General features: G+C 36.5%; 1 long non-coding RNA gene across 1 annotated transcript; it reads right to left on the bottom strand.

The window, feature by feature from the left end:
• Positions 1 to 6693: 6693 nt before the first annotated feature.
• Positions 6694 to 7202, bottom strand: LOC141517513 (uncharacterized). The gene is made up of 2 exons (XR_012476888.1): positions 7132 to 7202; positions 6694 to 7026 (listed from the first exon to the last, which is right to left on the bottom strand). It is a non-coding gene; the product is annotated as an uncharacterized LOC141517513 (long non-coding RNA).
• Between the last annotated feature and the right edge of the window lie 1561 nt (positions 7203 to 8763).

Genomic DNA, 8763 nt, shown 5'->3' with positions numbered 1-8763 from the left:
ATCCCATTTTGGGGATGGTTTTCTAGTTGGGCCTCTATGCATGTGTGTATAATGACAAATTTAGAGAAATTTAATAAATGTGAATGTTAATCTAATTCTCTATTTTTTCTCTCTTGAGACCAAAATCTGAAGGCTAACATTTGTCCCTTATTAGGACAAACTCTGAAGTTTAAAATGATGTCTAGTTTAATACTTTGCTAAGGTTAAACTCATGGAGTTCAATTTACTTGCTGCAAGGATTTTATCTTTTTCTTCTTTCTTCCATTGTAGAAGGGTGGGAAAGAAAATCTTTTTTTTTTGTTAGTTTAAAAATAATTTAAAAAAGGAAAACTCCCTAATACTTCCATTTCACACACATTTTCTGATTCAATAGCATTAAGAAAATTGCTTTTTCTGGTCAGGTGCTAGAGGTGTTATTGTTCAGTAGTATCTGACTCTTTGTGACTCCATTTTTGGGGTTTTCTTGGCAAAGATACTGGAGTAGTTTGCCATTTCCTTCTTCAGTTCATTTTACAGAGGAGAAATTGAAACAGACTTAAGTGATTTTCCCAGGGTCACACATATAGGAAAGGTCTCAGGTTCACATTTGAACTCAGGCCCTCTGATTCTAGATCTAGCAGTACTCTATTCAAGTGGTATTCTAGTTTGCTTTGCAAAATGAAAGGAAAAGACCTATTTACCTTCATCTCTGCTTCACCTTTGAAATGGAGCATCCCTGAGATACTAAGATGGTATAGTAGAAGGAAGCAGTACAGCCTAGTTTCCCTAACACAACTATCCCAACTAACCCTTCTCAAGGAATCCAAAGGATTCCCAGCTGTGATTTTGATTAACAACAGATCTCTGAAATAGCATAGGATGATGTGGTATAGAAAACAGGAACAGGTGCCAACTAATAGTTCCATTTCACTCATACCACAGGGCTGGCTCATATATCTACTGTGTACTAAGGGGGTACTTGAACATGGAGGGGTGGACCAGGGCAAGGTGAGGATGTGGGTCTGAGGCTAAATACTGTATTAGAAACATGAGAGGACATTAGTTGTGTAGTTCTGTCTTTGGTAGCAGAGAGAGATTTCAGATCCAATCCACAATCCAATTTGAAGCTTGTAGCAAGATAACCAGTACAGAGAGCTTATATCACAGGGAAGGCTGTAGTTTAGTTACTCTGAACCTGTAGTACTTTTTAGCTAGCTAATGATGAATCTACCAGCAAGCTACAGGAGCTGTAACCAGGGCCAAAGCCACAGGTATGCTATTCAGACAGAGCTTGCAAAACTCTGACCAGAAAAGCAGTAATTAAGACTTTTTTCCTGGATCAAACCCCCTTAAGATACACTGAAAACATTCAATATACACAAAAATAAGTATCAGAACCTAAGTGAATACAAAATAAGTCCAAGCATGGCCCACATATTCTCTCCAAAAGTATATAGCAAAAAATGACTGAAATTGGTAAGGTTGGAAAAACAAGTAAACAAAAAAAGAATCCCACAATAAAAATTATGGTGACAGGGATAGTCAAGACAAACTCAGAAGAAGAGATTGACTCCAAACATTCACAAAGTCTCAAATTAAAACACAGCACGAGCACAAGTTCAATTAAATAATTCTTAGAAGAAATGAAGCAAGAATTTTTAAAAAGATATTTAAAATTTATAAAATCATTTAAAATGACATTATAAATGATATGATAGCATTAGAAATGGCAATTCCAAATGAGAACTATGGAGGAAAGACTTAGAAAGAGAATTAACAGTTTGTTAGGGACTGATCTAACACCAGCATCCTTACAGTTCAGGTTTAATTTTGGGGCAAAATGAAGTACTTGCAAGTCTCTGAATAGCAAACAAAAGGTAGTTTATGATACTCTAATAAAGTCTGGGCACAGAGAAAATGTAATCTTTTTGAAACTTTTCTGTACTGTGGAAGACTTTCTCCATTCTTTCTTGACTCTGAGATTTCCAGTTCCTAAGTCACATTGAACTTTTGGTCATGCCCTTTGGGGCAGAAGGCCTAGCATAGTAGTAGTTTATATATGTAGAATGCCACTCATATGCTTTGTGTGTTATCTTAGCCACTCTTTGAGGATAACCCAGTAGCAAGTACATTGGAGAATATCTGGAGCCAGGTGTTAAGCCACTTTTCAAGCACTGTCTTTATTCCACCTTCAGCAGAAATGCATTTAAGCAAAAATCCAATGGGGATTTCAGCAGTTCAGAGAGTGAGAATAACTATTAGATGAGCTATGGACAATGCTCTTTTCATCCAAAGAAAGAAAAACCAAATCAAACCAAAAATATCCTTCAGAATCTGATGAACACTACATTCACTTTTTAAAAAAATATCTCTTATGTATTTCTTTCCCAGTTCCTCATACCAAAAATGACTAATCTGTAAACATGTTTAACACAAATGTGTATGTACAATATTTACCTGACTGTTCCCTGCTAAGGAGAGGGGGGTGGGAAGGGAGGGTGGAAGGAAATTTTGTAACTTAAAAATATACATATGTATATAGATGAATGCTGAAAAATTTTCATATCAATTAAAAAAATTCAACAGGGTGGCTTCCTTCTTATTCTCTCCTGGACTCCTTGCTGATGCTCTCTTTCTTTTCTCTCTATAAATTAGACCCATGTGATTTGACAGATCACATGCTGGAACAATATGTCGCCACCCCTCCCCCCTTTCCTATGGCAGGATCTATGTTGATCTAAGCTTCTCTTCTTTTCTCTAGGCTGGATCCACATGATCTGGCTCATGTGACTGGATCTATGTTGATCTAAGATTCTTTTGGTTCCTTTTTTCCATTTTTAAACGCTCAGTGTATTTAACTTTCACTTCTGCTAATCAACTTGTCCTTTAAGAAACCCACTATCTTGTTGCTTCTCCAAAGAATTTAACCTGTGAACTCTTTGTAGACACCGGTGTGAACTTTTGCAGTAATCTGTGAATTAAAGTTAAGCCTTTCTTACTTCTCTGAGTGAGAGATTTACTGAGTTTTTCACCTGAAACAAATCCAATCTTTAAGCCCCCTTCCCTGAATCTTCCCTGAATCTCATTTCTTCTGTCTTCATTGTGATCAAGACTATGATCCAAGGCAATTCCAAAGGACTAATGATAAAAATATGATCCATCTCCAGAGAAAGATCTAATGAACTCAATGTAAATTGAAGCATACTTTTTAAACTTTATTTTTCTTTTATTTTTTTGTATTCTTGCTTGCAACAAGGCTAATATGGAAATATACTATATATCACTGCACATGTATAATTTATATCAAATTGTTTGCCTCCTTGGGGAGGGAAATAGGAAGAAAGTGTGGGAGGAAAATTAGAACACAAAAATAAAAAAATATTAAAAATTGTTTTTAAAAGTAAATGGAAAAAAATAAAATATAAAAAAGAATTTTGTTTTTTACATATAATAAAGGATTATTTAATGAATGGATAAAATATATATTAAAACAACAAACAGCAGAGAAGGACTAAGGCCACAGGACTGGCTGAGTTAGCATTAGGGATTTTCTTTCTTCTTTACTCATATTTTGGTATTCATCATAATCCATGATCTAATTAGTTAACAAAATCTATAAGGCTTTCATTAGGAAATTGAAAACTGGAGAGATCCTGCCTACTCTGTTACTATACAAAGACTTGTCATTGACTTGGACGCATGTAGAAGGGAAACAACTTAGGTCATAAACTTTTATAGCAACATATAGCATTTTGCTTACAGTGATACAGTGGAAAGTGATCTGGACTTGAAATCAGAAAAATATAGCTTCAAATCCTGCCTCAGACATTTACACTAGTAATCACTCAACCTCTGAGCTCAGCTTTCTCATTTTTAATATAGGGACATTAAGAGCATCAACCTCACAAAGTTGCTGTGAACATCAAATGAGAAAACATAGAAAAATTTTTTTTTCACACCTTTGTAGACTACAGCAAACAGAAGCTATCCTAGTCCTTGCTCCAAGATCCTTGAATTGCCTGAGAAAAATATCCTAAGCTCCTCTACCAGGGATTCCCAAGCTTCTCAAAGAACCTTCAGTCTTCTTTTTTTTTGTGCAAGGCAATGGGGTTAAGTGGCTTTCCCAAAGTCACACAGCTAGGTAATTATTAAGTGTCTGAGGTTGGATTTGAACTCAGGTCCTCCTGACTCCAGTGCGCTATCCACTGTACCACCTAGCTACGCCCAACCTTCAGTCTTTATACAGAACTAATTACCTTAATATAGGAAAGTCCCAACCACCTTGCACCTGCAGCCTCTCTTCCCTCAGCCCAAATACTTTACAAGAACCTTGTATCTAGGCCATCCACACTTGCGACTTCATGAAACCCTAGGTGCAACCTCTTTGCTCCTGATAAAGATCATAATTTTTGCTACATTGCCTCCCTTCTTTTTAATTCAAGTTGACAACTTAAAGTATTATGTGCTACTTGCTAATTATTAATTTCCACATGAGTGAGTTAGGAACAAGGATGATTATTTCCATTTTTATGAATATTTCAAATCAGAACAATGATAATATGTCTGCTTTACCTGATCTCTCAACTCTTAGTCTCTGTTCAGAAATCAGATTTTTTTTAATGTCATCTTCAGAGTTTGGACTTAAGACAGACAAGCAGAATTAAATTGTATGTATGTTTTGTTGCAAAGCTGATTGGGAATTGCAATGTTGTGGCCCAATCCAGTACTGCTATTCTTCAGGTTTGGTAATGGCTATGTTGTAGCCCAATCAGATACTCATTGTTCCTTAGGTTTGGTATCAGATACATTTCCCAGTGAATGAGTTGCTTTATAGATGTCACACGATGCCTCAGGATAGGAAGAGGGTCAGGATGAAAAGACCCCAGGGCTCTGTTGTGATGGATGGATCCAGAATATGAACTGAATTGTTGAGGCAGCAGAATGGTCCCTGATACTGGAGAGTTCGGGTTTGGCCCAAAGAACTCCTACTCTTCCTCATAGAATGGAAAGGGAATTCTATAATTCAATGTTTATTCAAAATAATAATTATAGTTTCCTGTGTGCCCTCCTGCACTGGAGGGTGCTGAAAATGGTAAGGCACTAAGCAGAGGTTAAAGGAAATGAAGATGTTCAACCTGAAGAATTTACCAAGAATGTTTTCATTAATCAAGAACATAAGTTGGAGGTTTGGAAGATCATTAGATACAATCATAGTTCTGACCATAAAGGATTCCCATTTGTGATCCTGCAGTGTTATTCCCATAACCTAAGCAGTCTCTGGGGAAACCAGTGTCTTTGGTTGTAGGGTGGGAAGGTAGTGTTGCAGACCTGACAAGGAAAGGGCTTACTGAAGATTAGACTATTGTGATACAGGTTTGGGTATTGTGTTGTCACCAATTGTTGCCAGATTATCACATACTGGAGCTTTTGCCCAGCATTTCTAGTGCTTTACTGATACAGGAGGGGACCATATCCCTAAGACCAAGGACTCTTACAGTATCCAGGCTTTCACCAGAAAGTCCTGTTTTCTATCAAGTCAAGCCATAGGGGGAGAGGGGGAACAGTTCTAGAAGGATGTCTTTGCACCACATTTCCCTAGCTATAATAAACATAATATGCATGTCATGCCACCAATCATTTGATGCCATAATCTTCTTTGATTACAAATGACAACATCCAAAGAAGAGAAAACTTAGGAAGACATAATAGCTATCTGCAAGAATTGGAAATGATGCAATATGGATCAAGGATTGGACATATGCTGGAATCTAAAGCAGAATGAGCAAATAACTTCCTTAATTATACAAAAGTGAAATGTCGAAAGAGATATTCAAACAAAGGCTGGAAGATCACTTAGAGGATTCCTATTCAGGATTGAGTAGGAATAGAATATCTGTGTGATCCCTTCCAACTCAGATTATTTTAAGTATATGGAATTTTAAAGAGGAGACAACTGGCTAGCTAAAGTGCTGGCTTTGGAGACAGGATGTGTCTCTTATTCTCTCTGTCTGTGTCTCTATCTTCATTGGTAAGATAGGGATAATAAGAATACCTACTTTATAGTTTCAGTCATGTCCAGCTCTTTATGATCCCATTTGGGTTTTCTTGACAAAAATGCTGGAGCAGTTTGCCATTTCCTTCTTTAACTCATTTGATAAATGACGAAAGTGAGGCAAATAGAGTGAAGTGACTTACCCAGTATTACCCAGGTAGTAAATGTCTGAAGCCAGATTTGAATCCAAGAAGATGAGTCTTTCTTACTCTAGGTCCAGAACTCCATTCACTGCCCCACCTAACCATCCATTATGGGACTGTAGTCAGGATCAAATGAGATGATCTATAGAAAGTACTTTGCAAACCTAAAATGTAATCATTATCTAACAAAAGAAAAGAAATTATGGAGTTTTTAATGCATCTATTCTACTGTATTGTATTTAACACTTCAGGATACTCAGCAAATATGAAATGACAGACTTTGTCTTTCTGATTTCAACCTTGCAACTTGATTGTAAAGTAAAAGAGATAGAGGCAAGATGATGGAATAAATAGAACATAGGGTATTAGGCATAAAAACTTAAGATATTTGTGAATGAAAGAATGAACAATAAATAGATGAAACTTTACCCCTATTGGTAGCATACTGAGATATGACTTCAGGAAAGAAGGAAAAAATTAATCCCATTAATAGAATGAATGAAAAAAAATAAATGAATATCAAATAAGTGAATGAATCTCTTTCAAAGCTGATAAGAAGAGGGATTCAAAATATAATAAGGATGTGTGTTTGCAGCTGAGAGAGACCTAAGTCTTAATGCACATTTCTTGAGATGACATCCAGTCCTCGGTGATCATTGCACCCAGAGAGAGGGAGGGGTGGGGGAAGATAGTCTCGGTTACTTTGTTTTTGCCTGCTGGGCCTGAGAATAATCTAAAGATCCTCCTTCAATGAGTCATCCTTGAGACTATTCACAGATTTTCTTTTTCCATTCTGCTATGAATAAACCCGGCAGACATGTACTTCCAGAAAGGTCAAATAAAATTTTCAAGCTGGGAAAAGAGAGGACAGAGGGAAATCTTAAGTAAAACTGCATGTCTTTAGATGAATTCAGGTCTTATTTTAGATGAAAAGGAATCCCAGTCTTTCAATGCTACCTCCGTGGTGTAAGATGAGGTTAAAATCTCCAGAGTCTTCCTCTCCCCAGATGGTAGCAAGCCCTTCTGAGTGTCTCTTCCCTACATTTTTTCTTTTCCAGTCTCTCTTAGTTACTAGCCCCGCCCATCACTATGGGTACCTTCTATCTCATAAAGTTTATTTGCCTCTTTTACTCAAAAGGGAGTGGGAAAGGGAAGGGTGGAGCTTACAGGCACCAGCTGCCAGGAAAGAATTAAAAAAAAAAGGCAACAACAGCCATGGACGTAAGCAGGATCTAGTCTCTGGGCCCCAAGGCAATATATCACTTTGGGAGATTTAGAAATCTTCCTCTTCTGGGATATTACCTTTTGGTAAACATTTGTTGGCCTTGTTTCTTATTGCATCAGTTTGGGAGCTAAGTCCAGGTCCAAGGCCCAGAATAAATTTTGTCTTTTTGAACTTAACACTATCTGAGCTTGGAGTAAATGTTAAAAATTTCTGTTGGACTACCTTTGGTTGGTGTCTAGTTGGGGACCTCTAGAGTCTGATGTAAAAATTTTGATTCTTCTTGACTTTGTATTGGTGGATACTGATTTGTCCATACACAAACCTTTGTTGGAGAAATAATCAAAATATGACTTTTACAAGAGGGAGGAGTATGGTAGAGTAAAAAGGCATTTCATTTAGAATTAAGAGACTTCGTGTTTTTTATTTGTGTGCCTGTCTTAATACTAGAAGATCCATTTATTTCTGTGTGATTTTGGCTAAAATGATTAAATTACCAGAGTTTCAGTTTCCTCTTTTGTTAGGGAGCAGCTAGGTGGTATGATGAATAACACTTGGATTTGGTTTGATTTAGGAAGATTTGAATCCAAATTCTACCTCTGATATTTGTTGAATATGGGATTCCAGGAAAGTCAGATCTTTTTTAACCCTAATTTCCCTTTCTGTATAATTGATATAATAAAAACACTTCCCTTATAGGGTAGTTGTAAGAATCAAATAACATTATGTGTATGTACATGTGTATGTATGTATGTATATATATGTACACACACATATATTATATATATATATACATATATATATATAATATATATATACTTAAAGAAGTTTAAAAATGTTGTTTAAAATGTTTTGGGGTAGTCTAGTTTTTGGGTTTGAATGTGTGATGAATTCACTGAAGAATCAACTGTGACCAGCTATATTTAGTGACAAAAAGTTTTATTTATGTTTTTTAAAGGAGAGAGCTAAGGGGCAACTAGTTGGTGCAGTGGGTAGAGCACTGGCCCTGGAGTCAGGAGTACCTGAGTTCAAATCTGGCCTCAGACACTTAATATTTACCTAGCTGTGTGGTCTTGGGCAAGTCACTTAACCCCATTGCCTTGCAAAAAAACCTAAATAAATAAATGATTGGACAAATAAATAAATAAAAATAAAGGAGAGAGCTAAGCTAAAGGAAAGAGAAAATAAAGGCAGTAGACTGATCCCCTAAGGAGATGAACAAGAAAGACAAACAGATAGCAGGAATAGCAATAGTAGCCATTATGGCAGTGTCATCAGCTGCCATAAGTAGCATAAATAGGGAGAACAGTTTGAAGTAGAGAAATTAAAAACAACTGGACTGCAATTGGACTAATAATAACAGTAGC

Source organism: Macrotis lagotis, chromosome 1 (genome assembly GCF_037893015.1).
Source record: "Macrotis lagotis isolate mMagLag1 chromosome 1, bilby.v1.9.chrom.fasta, whole genome shotgun sequence".
In the NCBI taxonomy this organism is placed as follows: Eukaryota; Metazoa; Chordata; class Mammalia; order Peramelemorphia; family Peramelidae; genus Macrotis; species Macrotis lagotis.
The sequence above is the reverse complement of the archived record's forward strand: the minus strand, read 5'-3'. Positions and strand labels throughout refer to the sequence as shown.